This window comes from Mobula birostris, chromosome 17 (genome assembly GCF_030028105.1).
Source record: "Mobula birostris isolate sMobBir1 chromosome 17, sMobBir1.hap1, whole genome shotgun sequence".
Classification (NCBI taxonomy): domain Eukaryota; kingdom Metazoa; phylum Chordata; class Chondrichthyes; order Myliobatiformes; family Myliobatidae; genus Mobula; species Mobula birostris.
In genome coordinates this window covers 66729366-66752082 of record NC_092386.1, presented here as the reverse complement: position 1 = coordinate 66752082, position 22717 = coordinate 66729366, and positions in this window count along the sequence as shown.

Below are 22717 nucleotides of genomic sequence, written 5' to 3'. Positions count from 1 at the left end.
TCTGGTCAACCAGGCTTTCAAGCTCTTGTACCTTGTCCTAGAAGAAAAAAGAAAGGGAAGGGAAAGGCCAGGGGTGATACTCTTGGCTCCTGATGTAATGCACCATAAAAATGAACTGGATGGAAGGAAGTGATAAGCCTGTGTTAGACTGGGCAGTGTTTGCCACCCTCTACAAGTTCCAAGGTCCAGTGCAGAGCAATTGCATACCAGGCTGAGATACTGTCTGTCATGATACCTTCAATAGCACATTTGTAGGTGTTTGAGAGAATCTTCATGGAAAAGCTAAACATTCTCAGATGCCTAAGAAAGTACATAAGCTGATGTACTTCCTCTGCCTCTGCATCAGTGTGAAGGGAGCTGGAGGAGATACTGGTGATATGGATGCCTAGGAGTTTGAAGCTGTCGACCATTTCTACAGCTCCTCTGCTAATGAGGATAGGGTTGCTGTCAACTCTTTCAATCTTAGGTCAACAACCTTGCAGGACACTTAAACAGTGAAAAAAGGCATGCAGTTGGAACAGAAAATTTAATGCAAGTTAAGAAACAGGTCAGAAATAGGCTGATCTGCTCCTCGAGCTTGCTGACTCATTCTTAGCCTCAACCCCGCTTTCTGGGTCACTCTTCATACTTTTTGACTCCCTTGTAGCTCAGTTATCTGTTCATCACTGCCTTGAATATATTCTAAGATTCTGCATTTGGGAAAGAGAATTCTAAAGATTCACAACCCACTAAGAAAAGAAATTCCTCCTTATCTCCATATGAAATGGACCTCTCTTTATCTTGAAATCATACTTCCCAGTTTTAGAAGCCACTACAAGGAGAAGCTTCCTTTCATCATTCTCCCTGTCAATTACCTGTTTTCTTTAAGGAGTTAAATAAAGAAATATGCTTACATTTAAAAGGCAGTGAACGTCTGAATATCTCCAACCGAAAACATTACACTGGATGTTCTAATCAAAATGGTGCCAGCAAACAACAATTCCTCAGGTGACATTTTCCAGATAGTCACTTTTTCTATGCCTTCTACTTATTCTTTTTATCTTAATTGGGTTTCAGAAACTGTTGGAGCCTGCGACTTACAGCTTGAAGTCCAATCAAGTGATCTAGCGCTCTGCTCTCCCCAAGAAAATTCCAAGAGAAGACTGCGAGAAGGAGTTGTCTCCAGCAGAAGACCACAAACAGGGTGTATGGCCGTGATCAACTCCATATCTCGCTGATCAAAGCATCAAGGAAGATTGAAACACTGAGGCGAATGCAGAGGAAGCTGATTCAGCGGTCGCTTTCCATGGGAGCCCAGGTCAGCGGTCACGCCCCTCAGCAGGCCGGATCGGCAGTTACTCTTCACAGGAGGTGGGTCACTGATCGCTCTCCACAGGTGGCTGCATTGGGCCAGAGGTCAGGAGGCTGTGTCAGGTCGGCAGATGAAGGCCGCAGATCGGTGGTTGCTCCCCACAGAAGGACTGAGTTCAAGCTGTCGTTCTCCTTAATGCCAACAGGGGATGTTTTTGAAATTCTGAGACATATGTGTGGACTGTAGTTTAAACTGGTCTCCTTCAGTTCTTCTGTGGTTTTCCTTTTTGTTGATGATAGGCGGGTGGGCAATATGTTACTTTTCAGGGTGAGGGAGGGGTTGAGGATTTGGGCTTTAATGTTCTTGTTGGTGTTTTTCCATGTGAACGATCTGTTAGTTTTTTTGTGTCCGTGACAGGGATTGGGAATTAGATGTTACTGTCACCTTTTTTTGCATGGGAGGGGCTTTGGGGGTTGATGTTTTAGCTGCCGTGTCCAGGTGGGTGATCTGTTAGTTTTTGTGCAAGGGAGTGGTTGGGGGGGGTTTAAGGTTTGTGAGTCTTGTTTCTTTTCCTTTTTCTAGTTTTTCTGTATTTCGTGGCTGTCTGGAGATGACAAATCTCAGTTGTATTCTGCGTACATTCTTTGATAATAAAATGAACCTTTGAAAGGCGACAGGGATTGTGTCAATGAATTTTCTATCATGGCAGTTGAAGTTTTTGCTGGGTGATGGATACAAAGTGAAGTGGGTAAGAAGGATTAAGATACTGATCATCCACACTCCAACAACACGGCAAAACGGGGTGGTGAAAAGCTACATAGGGCTGCAACTTATGTGTGTGTGGTTCTTATTTTAATGTATAGTATTTTATGTACTGATTCTGATTCAAGTACCCCAGTACATTGATAGCTCCTATATCATCCCCAACCACTGGAAATTGTATTAAAACCAATAATTACAATCAATGGCTTCTGCTATTGTCGTTCTACAACTCATGGAAATTTGGGAGCATATCAGAGCTTATGACTTAGTCTGCATAAAGCTTGAAACAATGGAAGTTGTGAACACAGTGGGATCAAATCTTCAGTAACGTTCTTACTTCTGAGTTAGAGATTCAAGCACAGTCACCAGACATGACCACATATTCCAGACGGGCACTCCAATGTGATGTAGAGGGAAACATACACTGTCTAAGATGCTGTCTTCTGTGTGAATCAGACAGGCCTACAAGATCTTGTGGAACTAGCTCAAGAAAAAGTACAGAAATTCTCCCTGTGAAACCCAAACAAAAGCTCAGCCAGTCTGAGCTGAAACTTTAACTAGTCTGACCTGAGCTTTAACCAGTACTGACATATTCAGCCAGTCGGTCAAGAAGAGAGAAGAACACAATTAATATTTCAAGTCTTTCATCAGAATTGGAGCAAATGCTGCCTGACTTGCCGAGTATTCTTGGAGTTTCCTGTATCCAGTTCAGACTTCAGTATCCAGAGTTGTTTTTTGATTTTCGTGCTCTCTCCTTTTTTGAGCTAATATTGAAATCTCAATCAGTGTTACACAAAGAACAGCGAATGTTCGAGATCTGAAATAAGATATTTCATCTCTGACTCCATGCTCTTTCAGCATAGAACTACTTGGATTTTACCCTGTTTTCTTTCCCTGATGTGTCTACTTCTCCATGATTCAGCGCCCTAGAGGATTAAACTTATTGCTTATATCGTATGAGAACAGATTGTCCAATTTCATGTCAAATTCCTCCAGTCTACCAACTTCAGGCTGCCAGGGTTTAAACAAGACAAAATTCAACTTTATCAAAGGGAGGGTGCTATGTTTTATTTAAAGTATGGTGTGTTCTTTCCTCTGTGCCAGTCAACAATCACTAAATAAAATATTCCACAGAGTAGGAGGAAATTAAGCTGCCAAATGATGCAGATCTTTCAAGATGATCAACTTGAGCGAACAAAGCATATAACCTTCTAACCTATAATGGAAATGTAATTACAGCAGCTATTCAGCATATGCAAATGCTTTCACAGTAAGGAAGATAAATTATCAGCAAGATTTAATTAAGACTGTGTTATTGTGGCATTAATTCTCCCAGTAGCTGTTCCAACTGATTAATTAGTCTGTACATTTCATATTTGGTCTCTCAAAGACAATTCATGCAAAAGCTGGAGGAATGCAAATTGTCATTCTCTCTCTCCTACATTCAGTGAAAAACAGTCTTGGCAAGATGGTTAAAGTCTTGTTGAGCTTCTCATTGCATGACAGCGTATAATGTGGCTTTAACCTGCCACTTATCCACCTGGTCTTGTTGTCCGGGTCCCGCAGGCATGAACTATCTTTTGCATGAAAGACCTCCACACCATTGAGCATATCAGCACAGATTGTTGTCACAGGAAAGCAGCACCCATCTTCAGGGAGCCCCACCACCCAAGTCATGCTCGCTTCTCGCTGTTGCCACCAGGAAGAAGGTACAGGAGCCTCAGGACTCACACCACCAGGTTCAAGAAAGTTATTACCCCTCAACCATCAGGTTTCTGAACCAGAGAGGGTAACTTCACCAAACTTCACTTGCCTCATCACTGAACTGTTCCCACAACCTATGGACTCACTTTCAAGGACTCTTCATCTCATGTTCTCATTATTTATTGCTTATTTATTTATTATTATTATTTCTTTCTTTCTTTTTGTATTTGCAGTTTGTTGTCTTTTGTACACTGGTTGAACACCCAAGTTGATGCAGTCGTTCATTGATCCTTTTATAGCTATTATTCTATAGATTTGCTGAGTATGCCCACAGGAAAATGAATCACAGGGTTGTATATGGTGGGTGACAAATACTGTATGTACTTTGATAATAAATTTACTTTGAACTTTGATCTGAGGAGCAAATAGAGCTGAACACTGCATTTGTCAGTGAACAGACCTATCTCCAACATTCTGACAGGTGTGCCCAAAAATCTGGTTTATACTGGGCTGCAGTCCTCAGTTGTATCCAAGTGACCAGCTGTGGCCCTGGTGATGTCCCTTAGCTACTCATTGACAAAGGATACTGCCCACCCATTGAATGCCTTGGCATCCATTGCACACCGGCAAAAAACAAACGCACCTTGAGGAGATTGTATCAAAAATAATTCCTGAAAGCATTCTTGAAAATCATTACTTTTATTACTGTCCTACTCCCCAAATCTACAGGATGTAAATCTCTTACTGTGATCACATTAGTTTTGTTTCAAACTTTCTTCTTACCTGTGAGCATAATTCCACCAATGCCAGCCCTCATTGCCCATCCTAACCATTACAGTAGTTAAACCCTACAGATTTCTGTTCTTGAACACTGCCAATAGTAAACTAAATAGGTTTATTATTGTCATGTATACTGAGACACAGTGAAAAAGCTTTGTTTAGTGTGCCATCGACACAGATCATTTCATTACAACAGTGTGCTGAGGTAATGCAAGGGGAAGTAATAACAGATTGCAGAATAAAATGTTATGTTACAGAGAAAGTGCAGTGTAGACAGACAATAATTCCATTACCGGATCAATCTTACTGAAATACATCTCTTTCACTGCCGCAATTGTTTATCATTAATATTACCATTTCCTACTTTATCCCATTTCCCGTTTGCAACTAAAAGCAGTTGAAGGAAAGTTTGCCAAAGCTTTTTGTACCATTATGGTGTAAAAGATAATAAAAAATAATTTATATTGTCTACATCTCAGACCACAATAATGGGCGAGCAGGATATTCTTGTCAAAACAAATTCACCATCAATTTTTCTCTATTGGGTATTGGCTGAACAAGCACCTTAACATTTTTTAAAAGCTCTAAAAATTGGACAACTTTCAGTAATTACCTTCAGCTGGATCTTCATCAATATTGCAGTAGTAGGATATTAAAAGTTGGCACTTCTCTTGTTGCAATTCCTAATTAATGTCATGAGATTTAGAACACAGAACACAGAACAGTACAGGACCCTCACCCAGCGATGTTGTACTGACCTTCTAATCTACTCAAAGATCAATCTAGCCCTCCATTTTTCCATCATCCACATACCTATCTAAGTGAAAGGTCCCTAATGTATCTGCCTCTACCACCACCTCTGACAATGCATCCCATGCACTTAACATTCTCTGTGCAAAATACCTACTCCAACAATCCCCCCCATACTTTCCTCCAATCACCTTAAATGTAAATCCTTTCAAATTAGTCATCGCCAGCAGGAAAAAAGACACCAGTCTATCTCTCACTATCGGATACATCTCTATCAAGTGGCCTCTCATCCTCCTCCATTCCAAAGAGAAAAGCCCTAGCTTGCTTCACCTTTCCTCATAAGTCATGTTCTCTAATGCAGGCAATACCCTGGTAAATCTCTTCTGCTCTGTCTCTAAAGTTTCCATATCTTTCCCATAATGAGATTTGTTCAGTACTATTGCCCTTTGATGATAACATGTCAGAACATAGAAACATAGAAAATAGGTGCAGGAGTAGGCCATTCAGCCCTTCGAGCCTGCACCGCCATTCAGTACGATCATGGCTGATCATCCAACTCAGAACCCTGTACTTGCCTTCTCTCCATACCCCCTGATCCCTTTAGCCACAAGGGCTTTATCTAACTCCCTCTTAAATATAGCCAATGAACTGGCCTCAACTGTTTCCTGTGGCAGAGAATTCCACAGATTCACCACTCTCTGTGTGAAGAAGTTTTTCCTCATCTCGGTCCTAAAAGCTTCCCCTTTATCCTCAAACTGTGACCCCTCGTTCTGGACTTCCCCAACATCAGGAACAATCTTCCTACATCTAACCTGTCCAATCCCTTTAGGATTTTAGGTCCTAGTTTTGAGAATTTTATGTCTTGTGGTGTCACTTGGCCGAGCCACCAAACTTCTCTTGGATTTCTTCTGAATAAACTCTGTTCACTGCCTTTACATCAGAGTCTCTCTTTCCTCCGCACGTGGATTCCGACATTGACAGTGCACATTATGACAGATTGCCCAATCACCATGATGACAAGAAGAGCTATGAGAGACAGCTAATAAGTGCTGGTCTTGGTCACAACCAGAAGAGGACCATTCAGCTCCTCAAGTTTCTCAGATAGAACAGAAGTAGACTATTCAACCCCTCTTTGTTTATCTGCCTTCGATACACTGACTTAACAAAGTCCATCAATCTCAGTCTTGTAATATCCAAATGACCCAGCCCCACAACATTTTGGACAAGAGTCACATGCTTCTCTAAAATCATGTGAAAATGTGCATCTTGGTCTGCAATTGGAAAATAAAAAATATGTTAAGAAGGTTCTGGATTAGTTCCTGAGGATTGGAGGGTGGCTAATGTAACCCCGCTTTTTAAAAAAGGAGGGAGAGAGAAACCGGGGAATTATAGACTGGTAAACCTGACATCGGTGGTGGGGAAAATGCTAGAGTCAGTTATCAAAGATGTGATAACAGCACATTTGGAAAGCGGTGAAATCATCAGATGAAGTCAGCATGGATTTGTGAAAGGAAAATCATGTCTGACGAATCTCATAGAATTTTTTGAGGATGGTAACTAGTAGTGTGAATCGGGGAGAGCCAGCGGATGTGGTATATTTGGATTTTCAAAGGGCTTTTGACAAGGTCCCACACAGGAGATTAGTGTGCAAACTTAAAGCACACGGTATTGGGGGTATGGTATTGATATGGATGGAGAATTGGTTGGCAGACAGGAAGCAAAGAGTGGGAATAAATGGGACCTTTTCAGAATGGCAGACGGTGACTAGTGGGGTACCGCAAGGCTCAGTGCTGGGACCCCAGTTATTTACAATATATATTAATGACTTAGACGAGGGAATTAAATGTAGCATCTCCAAGTTTGCGGATGACACGAAGCTGGGCGGCAGTGTTAGCTGTGAGGAGGATGCTAAGAGGATGCAGGGTGACTTGGATAGGTTAGGTGAGTGGGCAAATTCATGGCAGATGCAATTTAATGTGGATAAATGTGAGGTATCCACTTTGGTGGCAAAAACAGGAAAACAGATTATTATCTGAATGATGGCCGATTAGGAAAAGGGGAGGTGCAACGAGACCTGGGTGTCATTATACACCAGTCATTTAAAGTGGGCATGCAGATACAGCAGGCGGTGAAAATGGCGAATGGTATGCTGGCATTCATAGCAAGAGGATTTGAGTACAGGAGCAGGGAGGTACTACTGCAGTTGTACAAGGCCTTGGTGAGACCACACCTGGAGTATTGTGTGCAGTTTTGGTCCCCTAATCTGAGGAAAGACATTCTTGCCATAGAAGGAGTACAAAGAATGTTCAGATTGATTCCTGGGATGGCAGGACTTTCATATCATGAAAGACTGGATCGATTAGGCTTATACTCGCTGGAATTTAGAAGATTGAGGGGGGATCTTATTGAAACATATAAAATCCTAACAGGATTGGACAGGCTAGACGCAGGAAGATTGTTCCCGATATTGGGGAAGTCCAGAATGAGGGGTCAGAGTTGAAGGATAAAGGGGAAGCCTTTTAGGACCGAGATGAGGAAAAACTTCTTCACACAGAGAGTGGTGAATCTGTGGAATTCTCTGCCACAGGAAACAGTTGAGGCCAGTTCATTGGCTATATTTAAGAGGGAGTTAGATATGGCCCTTGTGGCTAAAGGGATCGGGGGTATGGAGGGAAGGCAGGCACAGGGTTCTGAGTTGGATGATCAGCTATGATCATACTGAATGGCGGTGCAGGCTTGAAGGGCCGAATGGCCTACTCCTGCACCTATTTTCTATGTTTCTATGTTTCTAAAACCTGGGCCTCTGTACCTCCCTCTGCAACTGGATCCTCGACTTGCTAACCTGTGTGGATTGGAAACAGCATCTCCACCTTGTTGACAATCAACACTGGCAGGTGTGCTCAGCCCACTGCTCTACTCTCTCTACACCCATGATTGTGAGGCTAGGTGTAGATTGAACACCATTGATAAGTTTGCTCAAGGCATACTATTGTTGCTGAATTTCAGATGGTGACGAGAAGGCGTACAGGAGCGAGATATATCAAGTAATTCAGCAACAACCTTGAACTCAACATCAGAAAGACCAAAGAATTAATTGTGGACTTCAGAAAGGGTAAGATGAGGGAACATAAACTAGTCCTCATAGAGGGATCAGAAGTGGAAAGAGTGAGCAATTTTGAGGAGTTTGAGGAGGTTTGGTATGTCATCAAAGACACTTGTAAATTTCTACAGCGGTAGCATGGAGAGCATTCTGATTGGCTGCATCACCGTCTGGTATGGTGGGGGGTGGGGGTGGTGGTTGTATCTACACAGGATCAAAATAAGCTGCAGAGAGTTGTAAACTCACTCAGTCCCATCATGAGCCTCCCCAGCATCCAGGACCTCTTCAAGGAGACTTCGTCAAGCACCTCCGCTCTGTCCACCACAACAGACAGGATCTCCCGGTTGCCACCCACTTCAACTCTGCTTCCCATTCCCATTCGGATATGCCCATACATAGCCTCCTCTACTGCCATGATGAGGCTAAATTCAGGTTGGAGGAGCAACACCTCATATACCATTTGGGTAGTCTTCAGCCCCTTGGTATGAACATAGAATTCTCCAACTTCTGGTAATTCCCCCCCCTCCCTTCCCCTATCCCTATTTCACTCTGCCCCCTCCCCCAGCTGCCTATCACCTCCCTCATGGTTCCGCCTCCTTCTACTACCCATTGTGTTTTCCCCTATTCCTTCTTCACCTTTCCTGCCTATCCCCTCCCTGCTTCCCCTCCCCCACCCCTTTATCTTTCCCCTTACTGGTTTTTCACCCGGAACCTACCAGCCTTCTCCTTCCCACCCTCCCCCCACCTTCTTTATAGGGCCTCTGCCCCTTCCCTCTACAGTCCTGACGAAGGGTTCCGGCCCGAAACGTCGACTCATCGTTTCCACGGATGCTGCCCGACCTGCTGAGTTCCTCCAGTGTGTTGGGAGTGTTGCTTTGACCCCAGCATCTGCAGAGTATTTTGTCTTTACCTCTTCAAGGAGGGATTTCTCAAAAAGGCCATCCATCAGTAAGGATCCCCAGTACTCAGAACCTTCCCCCTTCTCATTGCTACCATCAGGGAAGAGGTACAGGAGCCTGAAGACACACATCCAATGTTTCAGGAAAAGCCTCTTCCCCTCTGCCATCAGATTTCTGAATGGACATTGAACCCTTGAAGACTACTTTACTAGTTTTTTCTTCTCTTTTTGCATTACTTATTTAAGTTAATATATATTTTAATTATATATATGAAACAATCTGGTTTCCTTGGCTGCGTAAGTCTGGGGTAGACAACCTTCCGCCCCGCCAAACTCGGGAGATCAGGCGTGCTTGATCCCACCCCAAACCTCGGATCGTGTGACTGCTGCGTAATTCGCCACCGTTACAAATTAATGCCGCAAAACATCAGACAGTACAGTGCATACGATTAAAGGAATTATATTTATGAATCTTAACTGAAGGCTTATTAAAGAATAACAAAAAGAAAAGGTTCCATTCTAATTAAACAGTCAAATGTGCACAAGTTGGAATCATCTTGAACTTCTCAGTCACTCACGCACTGGGCCCTCGGTCAACGTGAAAGCACACACCACCTTCCGAAGGTCACTCACAATCCATCTCGAACAAACGGGTCTCCCACCAGATTGTACGCTGCAACCGGTTCTCCCCAGTGCCTTCTCTCTTCATCTCCTCTCAAACAAAAGCCCCAAGCCCAACCTTAGTGTCCCTCAACAGGGAAACCTCCCCTTAATTGGACCATCTTAATTGGATGGCACACATTATCTGCAACAGTAACCCAAACAGGCTGAAAGCAGAACAGACATCTCGTACAGAACTGCTAAATGACATACACACAGCATAACAGAACCAGGGCATTATATATATACACATACACACACATATACTTCTCACTGTAATTTATTATTATATGTTGCAATGAAACAACACATTTTACCACATATGCCAGTGATATTAAACCTGGTTCTAACTAGAACACAGGCCAGCAAAGCCAGGGAAGAGTCCCAGAGCCAGAATTCGAATCAGAATCAGGTTTAGCATCACTGGCACGTTGCTGTTTTGTGGCAGCATAATAATCAAAACTAAAAATTACAGTGATAACTTTAATAATAATATTGAATTCCATTTGCCATTTTTCAGCCCATTTTTCCTGCATCAGCTTGTATCTCTGCCTTGAGTTTGCCAGCAATAAGGAACTGAGGTTTCTATGCAGCCAGTGATGATTCAGTTACAAGCCTGTTGGAAATGTAAGCAGGGACTCACCAGACTTGCTGCAGCTTCTGAGGGTATTTTTAGAAATTATAAATTACAAGTTTGATTGAATTCAGTTTCACATTGAATAAGGTGGACTGGAACTTGTTAGCTTGGTATATTCAGTATGTAAGACCAGTTAATTACATGAAACTCTACACTGCATTAACAGTTACTTGCTGTCTAGCCCCCTCATTAACACTGGATGACTATCCATTCTGAGTTACAGAGCTTGCCAAGATGACTCTCCTGAAGTTTGCATGACCACAATACAGTAAAACTGCTTTAATATATTCAGCGTGCTCAGAGATATCTCTGGGGAAGAAAAGTACTCCAGTGAAGACTCTGTCTGATATATCTGATGTCAATGGTTTAAAGATGCATTCTCAGCCTGCAGTCTGATTAGTGCAGCCTCAGTACTGTGCCTGTCCCAGTCCACACGATGCTATATTAATAACAGCTAATACATTAACTTTAATAGAGGATTGAGTTATCTGCTGTTGAAAATGTGTCAGTCTTTTAATCAGGAATTCATTCCATCTTTCAGTATATTTCCATTTTAACCTACAGCACTCTTTGATTTACTCAAAGCACAGACAAATTATGGGAAATCAAAATACTGTAGTTGCTGGAAATGTTTAAATAAAAGCAGAAAAGACAAGAAATACTCAGCATGTCAGGCAGTGTCAGGAAAAGGAAGCAGTTAATGTTTCATATTCAGAACCCTTCATTATAACAGGGAAAGGGAATACAGGTTAGTTTTGGGAAGCAGAAAAGGTGGGAGATCAATGGGTAGAACAAAGGGAATATCTCCAAAACCAGATTACTTTACTTGGCAACATTCAGCAGGTCGAGCAGCACGTGTGAGGGGGAAGAAATTGTTGGGTTTCAGGTTGAAACCCTACAGTTAAATAGTGAACAAGATCAGATTAGATTTCTTTGTCTTTCTAATGTGTTGTTAATGTTATAGCTGCGGAAAAAGAAAGATAGAAAAGAGAAAAAACTAGTCAAAGTGATAAAGACAGAAATTCAGTATTGAGTCCTGTAACTGCAATGAACCCAGACGCAAACTGAGATTTACTTGGTTACTAGTTTATTATTAATTCCACCCATGTGCTCTCTTTAAGTAATAAATTCATGAAGTGTCTGAGGGGGTGTTACATGGGTGCAGCCCCTCAATATCCAGTGGTGGCACAAAGTGCTTCCACAGCGCCTTCCTACTGGCTGTACCGAGCTGCAGTACGTCCCTTAGCACCAACTCGTGCAGCCTGAATGAGCCAGGTGGAAACATTTCCTCAGGGAAGACCAACAAGTTTCAGACAGACCAACATGCATCTTTAACTATCTTGTTGATCTCCCAGCAACACTCTATTTCTGTTTCAGCGTGCCTCCCTGGAAGACACGGCATAGACCGGACAGTCCTCTTATGCAGCTGCTCAGGAAAGGGAGCATTTCCAGACCTTCTTTGCTAACACAAAGCCCACAAACAAAATGCCACTTGCCTGCACCTGATGACCAGGTTCTTGCCTGCCACTGAGAAGGAGCACAGCTCCCATGCTCCCAATTTTTACCACACTCCTCAGAGCCTTCAAACCAGAATCCCAACACCTCTCAGTAGTCAGACTTGATGGTGAAGGCAATAGAAGTCACTTATGTCACTTGCCAAAAAAGTACAGTCTCACTCTTCCTACAGTAAACTGGTGTCTCCTAAAGCAGATCAAACACATCACAGGAAACTGTCTCCCACTTATTGATTTGCACCGCACTATTCTTACAAAGCGGTTGAATCCAATTCCTGATAGTTTGCTAAAGCCCATCTTGGAGAAATCTATCACATACATGCGTGATCTTCTTTCAAAGGCGTTCCCCTGGTCAAAGTTCACCAAGCAAGTATTCGCCCATTGCCCATCATATAGCCATTACTATCCCTGAAAGATACTAGGCTGTCTGAAATTTGTTAGCCATTACAGCATAGAATTTGTCCCAGAATAGACTAGATCTTTGAATTTCATTTGCTGATCTTTGATTTTTTTTTGTAACCTTTGACCTTGGATAGGATCTTGTAGTCCAATTGAACAATGATATAGGTCTACAGTTGATGAAGGCAAGTTTCTCGCCATCTGCTTGCAGATGGGAGCGCTGGTGACCTTTCTCGTGGGTTCTCACATGCTGCAGTCTAAAAGCATCTTACAACAGGTCAGAATTCATCCACATCCAACAGACCAATCACTTCCAGGAGTTTGATTAATATCGATGGATGGAGCCTGTCAGATCTTCCAGGATTGGTGACTTGTCCTGACTCTCCTGCTTGCTGCTGTTAGAGTGAGTTTTTGGGTAGATGATTCATTTACACTTAAATGACTTTGGCCACCAATCTTCTGTTTGACAAAGTACTGTGGACTGAGTTCATAACAATGCATTTCCTAAAAGCTGTGAACCCAGTTCATTTGTAACAATGCTGTTCCTAAAAGCTGTGAATACCGGAATACTAGCCAAGACACTGCGGATGGAAGTGTGAAGTTTACAGGTAGTTTCGAAGATAGCGTTATCTGTACGTTGTAAATATGAACTGTCCTCTATGTTAGCAGGTAAAATATCAAATAAATGTATTGTGGATTTAACTTGCATGTTAACAGCCCAGACATGTTGGTGTCGGGAGGAAAGGATGAAGTCAGAAGGTGTGATGTTTTGTATGTCGCTTCAAAAGAAAACATTGTCTATATTTGTAAATATGAATTGTCCTTTGTGTTTAGCAAATGAATGTCGAGCCCCATCACAGGGCCAGCAGACCTTTCCACCAAAAGCGTCTCCAGCTGTACCTTGTATTGTCAAATAAGGAAGCTGCTTTGTCTCTACTATTAACTCTCTCTCTCCAGTGATTTCATCCACGCCACAGCAGCTGCCATCTAGGACCTTCATGACACTTTTCTGTGCATCGATTATCTCAGCAAGGTCAACCAGATCTGAGCACAATCATTCACATGCTCTCACCTGTGGCCGATATAATTAAAGCAAGACATATTTCACCTTGAAGACATTCCTTGTGTTATAGAAGGCAATATCACTTTTCCCTCCCAATTCCATTCTTTGCAAGAACACCTGCATCCCTCTGAACATCTTATAATTCCTCACCATTTGGACAAATATTCCATCATTCTCATTTTTCCACCAAACTGGATAACTCTAACCTCATATTTTTACATTATGCACCATTCATCATTTCTTTGTCTCTTTAATCCATTCTTATCCCAAAGGTTCATTGCATGCATCTCACTGTACAGAATCCCTATCTTTGTATCATTACTAACAAGTTTTACTACATTTGTTCTCATTTGAATCATTGTTATAGGACTCTGGCACCAATCCCTGAGAGAACCCATTGCTCACAACTGTCTGACTCAAAAATGCCATACTTATTCCTGCTGCAACATACTCAGAACGCTGGTGGAACTCAACAGGTCAGGCAGCATCTATGAATCGTCAACACTTCAGGCTGAAACTCTTCATCAGAACTCAAGATTTCCAGCATCTGCAGAATCTCACTTTTATTCCTACTGTTATCTTTCTGTTCAAAGTAAATTTATTATCCAAGTACATATATGTCACCATATACAACCCTAAGATTCATTTTTGTGGGTATACTCAATAAATCCACGATAGAATAGTAACTATAATAGAATCAATGGAAGATCACACCAACTTGGGCATTCCACTAGATTGCAAAAAAAGAACAATAAACTGCACAAATATAAAAAGAAAAAATAATAATAATGAATAAATAAGCAATAAATATTGAAAACATGAGATGGAGTCCTTGAAAGTGAGTCCATAGATTGTGGGAACATTTCAATGATGGGGCCAGTGAAGTTGAGTAAAGTTATCCCCTCTGGTTCAAGAGTCTGATGGTTGAGGGGCAATAGTTGTTTCTGAACCTGGCAGTGTGAGTCCTAAGGCTCCTGTACTTTCTTCCTGATGGCCACAGTGAGAAGAGAGCATGACCTGGATGGTGGGGGTCCCTGATGATGGAAGCCGCTTTCCTTCAAAAACACTTTGTGTAGATTCACTCAATAGTGGGGAGAGCTTTACCCATGATGAACTGGGATGTTTCCACTACTTTTTGTAAGACTTTCTGTTCAAGGGCTGTGATGCACCAGTCAACATACTCTCCACTGCACATCTATAGAAGCCTGTCAAAGTATTAGATGTCATGCTGAATCTTGGCAAACTCCTAAGCAAGTAGAGGCACCGTGTGATTTCTTCATAACTGCACTTACATGCTGGGCCCAGGACAGCTCCTGCAAAATGATAGCACCGAGAAATTTAAAATTGGAGTTTGCTTACTTAAAGGGTTAAACTACATGAAGCGTTGTTGCAGGAAAGCAGCATCCATCATTGAAATGTTCCCACAGCTTATGGATTCACTTTCAAGAACTCTAAATTTAGTCAAAAAGAAAAAAAGAAGCATGCTTAAGGTATAGGTGAAATCAGATAGGGCCTTTGAGGAGTTACATAGGGCCAGAAAGTACTCAAGCAAGGGATTAGGAGAGTCAAAAGGGGATGTGAAATGCCTTTGGTAAACAGGATTGAAGAGAATCCCGAGGCAATTTTCACATACGCTAAAAGTAAGAGGAGGGCTAGTCAAAGACAGCATAAAAACAGCATAAAGAGAGATCAAAAATTAGTGGGAAGCTAGAGGATTGGAATGCTTTTAAAATCCAGCAGAAGTCAACTAAAAAAATAATGAAGAGAGAAAAGATGAAAAAGGAGCAAGCTACCAGGAATGTTGAAGAAGGAAAGGCTGTGGATGTTGTCTACATAGACTTCAGAAAAGCCTTTGACGGGGATCCACATGGGAGGTTGGTCAAGAAGGTTCAGTCACTTGGCATTCAGGATGAGGTGGTAAATTGGATTAGACATTGGCTTCGTGAGAGAGGCCAGAGAGTGGTGGCTGATGGCTGCCTCTGACTGGAGGCCTGTGACTCGTGGAGTGCCACGGAGATTGACGCTGGGTCCATTGTTGTTTGTCAATGGGACTAGACAGTAAACAGTTCAGCATAGACTAGATGGGCCAAAGGGCCTGTTTCTGTGTTGTAGTGTTCTATGACTCTGAAATATGAAGACAAGCTCGCCAATAATATAGAAGTGGATAGTAAAAAATTTTCACATATATAAAGAGCAAAAGAGAGGCAAGAATGAACAGCAGCCCACTGGAAAATGATGCTGGGGATGAAATATTGGGGAACAAAGAAATGGCAGACAAACTTAATAAACATTTCATGTCAGTCTCCACTATGGAAGCCACCAGCAGCATGCCAGAAATTCAAGAGCGACAGGGCATAATTGAGTGCAGTTGCTATTGCTAAGGAGAAGGTGCTTGGGAAGCTGGAAGGTCTGAAGGTATATTTGTCACCTGGACCTTTGGACTACACCCCAGGGTTCTGAAAGATGTAGCTGGAGAGTTTGTGGAGGCATTAGTAATGGTCTTTCAAGAATCACTAGATTCTGGCATGTTTCCAGAGGACTGGAAAATTGCAAATGTTACCCTAATCTTTAAAAAGGGAGGGAGACAAAAGACAGGAAATTAGAGGACATTTAGCCTGACTTCCCCCCAAAAGGAACACAACCTTATCATGGTTTGGAGGCTTGCGTGCCTCAATGATCTGAAGAACTATGTTGGCTAGTGTCAGGGCTTTATGCTTTGGCTCTTGGTAGGGTCCCCCATACCAAACAGGTCAAAGGGTAGACACTAGACTAAGAGTGGTTCACCAGTCCTCCAGGTTCAGCTCAGGGCTAACAACTCTGACTGGTAAATCAAAACTGTTACGGAAACAGCAATGAAAACCCTTCTCTATCTGACTGTGACGGTATTCCTGAGTAGCAATCCAGGACTTGCATGGCTGACAATAGTGAAAACTGAGAGGAAGCTACTAGCACAATGAACCCCACCAGAGCTGAAGGACCTTCATTGCTTCCTAAACACTAGCAGTGTAACGGGCTAGTACGCTAGACTGGCGAAATGAAAGAGACCATTATTAAACACTAGCAGTGTAACAGGCTAGTACGCTAGACTGGCAAAATGAAAGAGACCATTATTAAGGATGAGGTTTCAGGGTTCTTGGAGGCACATAATAAAATAGGTCAAAGTTAGCATGGTTTCCAAAAAAGGAAATTTTGCCTGACAAATCTGTTGGAATTTTTTGAGGAAATAACAGGCAGGATAGTGTCAGTGAATGGTGTTTACTTGGATTTTCAGAAGGCCTTTGACAAGGTGCCACACGTGAGGCTGCCAAACAAGGTAAGAGTCTGTGGTATTACAGAAAAGAAACTACTATGGATAGAAGATTGGCTGACTGGCAGAAGGCAAAGAGTGGGAATAAAGGGGGCCTTTTCTGGTTGGGTGCTGGTGACTAGTGGTGTTCCTCAGGGGTCAGTGTTGAGACCACTCTTCTTTTCACGTCATATGTCAATGATTTGGATGATGGAATTGATAGCTTTGTGGCCAAGTTAACAGATGATACAAAGATAGGCAGAGGGGCAGGTAGTGTTGAGGAAGCAGGGAGTCTGCAGAGGGACTTGGACCGTTTGGGAGAATGGACAAAGAAGTGGCAGATTTAATATAATGTGGGGAGATGTATAGTCATGCACTTTGATAGAAAGGATAAAGGCATAGACTATTTTCTGAATGGGGAGCAGATTCAAAAAGCAGAGTGGCAAAAAGATGTGGGAGTCAAACTGCAGGATTCCCTAAAGATGGATGTTCAGGTTGAGTCGGTAGTAATGAAGGCAAAAGTAACATTAGACTTCATTTTGAGAGGATTGGAATATAAAAGCAAGGATGTAATGCTGAGGCTTTATAAAGGTCAGACCACACTTGGAATATAGTGAGCAAGTTGGGGCCCTTTATTTGAGAAAGGATGTGCTGCATTGGAGAAGGTCCGGAGGAGGTTCACGAGAATGATCCAGGGAATTAAAGGATTAATGTATGAGGCGCACTTAATGACTCTGGGCCTTTACTCGCTGGAGTTTAGAAGAATGAGTAGTGCTCTCATTGAAACCTTTCGAATATCGAAAGGCCAAGATGGAGTGGATGTTGAGAATATGTTTCCAATAATGGAGAAGGCTAGAACTAGGGGGCACAGCCTCAGAATGCAAGGAGATCTATTTAGGATGGAGATGAAGAGGAATTTCTTTAGCTAGAGGATGGTGAATTTATAGAATTCATTGCCACAAATAGACGTGGAGGCTAAGTCATTGGGTATATTTAAAGTGGAAGTTGATAAATTCTTGATTAGTGAGGATGTCAAAGGCTAGGGGGAGAAGGTAAGGGAATGGGGTTGTGAGGGAAATAGATCAGCCATGATTGAATGGCGGAGCAGGCTTGATGGGCCGAATGGCCTAATTCTGCTTCTATATCTTCTGGTTTTATGGCTCAACAATAAGGCAAGGTATTTATGCTTGGAATTGGTGGATGCTGGTGAAGTACTAAATAAATATTCTGTGTCAGTGTTCACTAAGAAAGACATGGAGGACAGCAATGGCTGTGTGGGCTATTCTAATATCTTTGGGCATTTTGAGATCAAGGAAGACATGGTGTTAATTCTCTTGTAAAGTATTAGGAAAATAAATCACCAGGGCATGATTTGATCTATATAGGCTATTAAGAGAAGCAAGAGTGGAGATTGCTGGGGCTTTGATGAAGATCATTATGTCCTCTTTAGCAACAGGCGAGGTCCTGGGGGACTGGAGAGTACCTTATCTTGTCCCTTTGTTTAAGAATAGAAATAGGGATAATCTAAGAAATGATAGGCTGGTGAGCCTCACATTAGTAGTCAGGAAGCTGTTGGAGATGATTCTTAAGGATAGGATTTATCCGCATTTGGAAGAACATGAGCTAATTAGTGACAGTCAACATGGCTTTTTGTGGAACAGGTCAGGTCTCACAAACTTCATTGAGTTTTTAAGGATAATTGACGAGGGTGGATCACTGGATAATGCCTACATGGACTTGGTCCCTTATTGTAGGTTAATGAAAAGGATTAAGGTGCTTGAGACTTCAATCTTGGTAGTTCAGAGTCAGAATTAGTGTACCCATGGAAGACAGGGGTTAGTGCTGGAAAGTACCATTCTCCCAGAGTTCCATGACCTGTGGTGTTCTGCAGGGATTAGTGCTGGGACTTCTGCTGTTTATAATATTTATAAATGACTTGGATGAAACTGTACATGGGGTGGTTAGTAAGTTTGCAGGTGGCACAAAAATTGGTGAGCGTCCGTAATGAAGAAGGCTATCAGCAGAATACAGATCAGTTACAGATATGGGCAGAGAAATGGCAGATGGACTTCAATCAGCCAAGTGTGGGATGTTGTACTTTATGAGGTCAAGTGTAAAGGAAATATACAGCTAATGGCAGGAGTACTAACAGCTTTAATATACCGAGGATCTTAGCGTTCAAGCACATATCCTCCTGAAAGTGGCAAGGCAAGTAGACAAAATGGTGCAGAAGTAATATAGCACACCTGCCTTCATCAGAAGTGGCACAGAGTATAAGAATCAGGAAGTCGTCATACTGTTACATAGAACTTTGGTTAGGCCTCACTTGCAGTACGTATTCCATGCAATTCTGGTTGCCCCATTATGGGAAGGGTGTGGAGGCTTGGACAGGGTGCAGAAGAGGCCTACTAGGATATTGCCTGGATTAGGGGACATTAGTTATAAGGAGAGACTGGACAAACCTGGAGTGTTGGAGACTGAGGGGACATGTCATAAAAGAGAGGCAAAGACAGGGTAGACAGCCAGAATCTTTTTTTTTCAGAATAGAAATGTTGAATACTAGAGGGTGTAGCTTTAGTGAGAGGGGGAGAATTTAAATGGGATATTCAGAGCAAGTTTTTATACAGAGAGTGGTATGTGCCTGCACCCTGATGGCATCCATGGAGGTTTAACACGTGAAAATGGAGGGGTATTAATAATATGCAGCCTGAAGGATTGGTTTAATTTGTCACAATGCTCAACACAAACATCATGGGCAAAGGAACTGTTCCAGTGGTACAGTTCTATGTTCCAACGCAGTGGGCCCAGCACCAACCCCTGTTGGCAGAGGGTGCTCACAGTCCTCCAAACTGAATAACAACTCTCCTCTACCTCCTACACCTATTGTGTATCCAATTGACTAGCTCACCCTGTATCTAACCTTCCTGACCAATCTATCATACAGGAACTTGTTAATGTCTCCCATCATGCCCTCTTTAACCCCTTCGATGCCTCTTCAAAAAAACTCAGTCAAATTTCACATGCAGAATTTTTCATGCACAAAGTCTTATCCCTTTTCAGTCATTGCCTTTCCAAGTACTGATCGAAGCTGTCCCTCAAAATCCCCTCTAGTAACTTTCCCACCAATAAACATAGAACATTACAGCACAGTACAGGCCCTTCAGCACACATTGTTAAGCTGACTTTTCAACACACGGTACTCCAAGGTCAATCTGACCATTCCCTCCTACGTCGCCCTCCACATTTCTTTCACCTGTGTGCCTATCATTGAATCTCTTACTGTACAGTATATGTCATAATGTACCTGCCTCTACCACCAGGCCTGGCAGAGCACTCCAGACAATCGCCACTCTCCGTGTAAAAAACTCCCTCTGACATCCCCCCAACGCTTTCTTCCAATCACCTTAAAATTATGCCCTCTCGAATTAGCCATTGCCATCCGGGGAAGGGTGCTGACTGTCCACTCTATCTATGCCCCATATCTGTCGAGTCACCTCTCATCCTCTGTCGCTCCAAAGAGAAATATTCTAGCTTACTCAACCTTTCCTCATAAGACATGCTCTCCAATCCACGCAGAATCCTGGCAAATCTGCTTGCACATTCTTCCTATAACGTGGCAAACAGAACTGAACACAATACTCCAAGTGTGGTCTCACCAGAATTCTGTGAGATAGATACTTTATTGATCCCAAAGGATATGACAGTGACACAGTCGCATTCCAAGTGCACAGATATACAAGTACTAGAGGAGAAGTAAGAAAAATAAAAGAATAATTTACCTTAAAAATAAGATGCACAAGATTTGTAAGTCAAAGATTACACGATTTACAAGTTCACACTGATAGGATGGTAGTGCAATAATTTCTGTAATACTTTACAGTACTGGATGCACATTCACACCATCCAGAAAAGAGGTGATATTGCTCAGTATTGCACAGAGTGTCCGTGATAGCAGGGTATGGTAAACAGAGCTAAACAAAGGTTAATAACAGTCTAACGGGAGGGGGTCATCACTTCCCCGGCTACAGGTTGACTCATTATAGAGCCTAACGGCCGAGGGTGAGAATGACCTCATATCGCGTTCTTTGGAGTGGTACAGTTGTCTTCATCTATTACTGAAAGTGCTCCTCTGTTCAGCCAAGGTGGCATGCAGAGGGTGAGAAACATTGTCCAGAATTGCCAGGATTTTCTGTAGGGTCCTTTGTCCCACCACAGCTTCCAATGTGTCCATTTTGACTCCTATAACAGAGCCAGCCTTTCTAATCAGTTTATTGAGCCTGGAGGCATCACCCGTGTTGATGCCATTGCCCCAGCACACCACCACATAGAAGATAGAGCTGCAACAATACGTCCTGGCTCTTCAGCCTTTCAGTACCTCACCCATGACCAAAGATGATGCAAATGTCTCTGCTTGGGTCCCTGTATTTTCTTCCGTACCTTTGCACAATGTCCAAGGACACACTTGATTAGGCCCAACGGATTTATCAGACTTAATATGCCTTAAGACTGACACCACCTTCTCTACTGTAATGTGGATATATCCCAGTACGTCACTATTCATTTCCCTAATTCCTTAGTTTCTATGACCTTCTTCCAAGTAAATACAATGAGAAATATTCACTAACACCTTAAACACAAAATACTCTGCAGATGCTGGGGTCAAAGCAATACTCACAACACGCTGGAGGAACTCAGCAGGTCGGGCAGCATCCGTGGAAACGATCAGTCAACGTTTCGGACCGGAACCCTTCGTCCAGACTGAAGAGGGAAGGGGCAGAGACCCTATAAAAATGGTGGGAAGGAGAAGGCTGGTAGGTTCCAGGTGAAAAACCAGTAAGGGGAAAGATAAAGGGGTGGGGGAGGGGAAGCAGGGAGGTGATAGGCAGGAAAGGTGAAGAAGGAATAGGGGAAAACACAATGGGTGGTAGAAGGAGGCGGAACCAAAAGGGAGCTGATAGGCAGCTGGGGGAGGGGGCAGGTCTGTTGGGGGCATCTATTGCATCCGGTGCTCCCTGTGCGGCCTCCCCTACATCGGTGAGACCCGACGCAGATTGGGGGACCGCTTCGTCAAGCACCTCTGCTCCGTCCGCCACAACGGACAGGATTTCCCGGTTGCCACCCACTTCAACTCTGCTTCACATTCCCATTCGGGTATGTCCATACATGGCCTCCTCTACTGGTTTTTCACCTGGAACCTACCAGCCTTCTCCTTCCCACCCTCCCTCCACTTTCTTTATAGGGCCTCTGCCCCTTCCCTCTACAGTCCAGACGAAGGGCTCCAGCCCGAAACGTTGACTGATCATTTCCATGGATGCTGCCCGACTTGCTAAGTTCCTCCAGCATGTTGTGAGGGTTGCCTTCACTAACACCTTGCCTTTTTCTTGTGTCTCCACACATTGATGATCCTAATGATACTTAAGTGAACTATTCCTTCCCCGTTACCCTTCCGCTCTTTATGTACTCATAAAATCTCTTCGGATTCTCTTTTACCTATCTGCCAAAGCTCTCATGTTCTCTTTTCAATTCCCTCGCTCACCCTTGTCCTCCCAATTTCCTCTTAAATGTACTCCTGCATCTCTTATACTCTCCGAGAGATCTGTGTGTGTGAACGGCTTGTGAATTCTCCCATGAAGGGGTGGTTTGCTTCAGTTTTCTCTCACGTCTCAGAAAAGTGCTAATAGGTTAAACAGCTTCTTAGTGAAGGTAGGTGGCAAGTTAAATGAGAGTTTGTAAGTATTTGAAAGAGAATAAGTTATTGGGCTGCAGGAAATGAAGGAGGCAGGAATGGTTCAGATGGGATTGTTCTGTTGACATTTGATCTAGATGATTAGGTGGCGCTTTGTATCACACTTGTGTCAGATACACCATTGTGG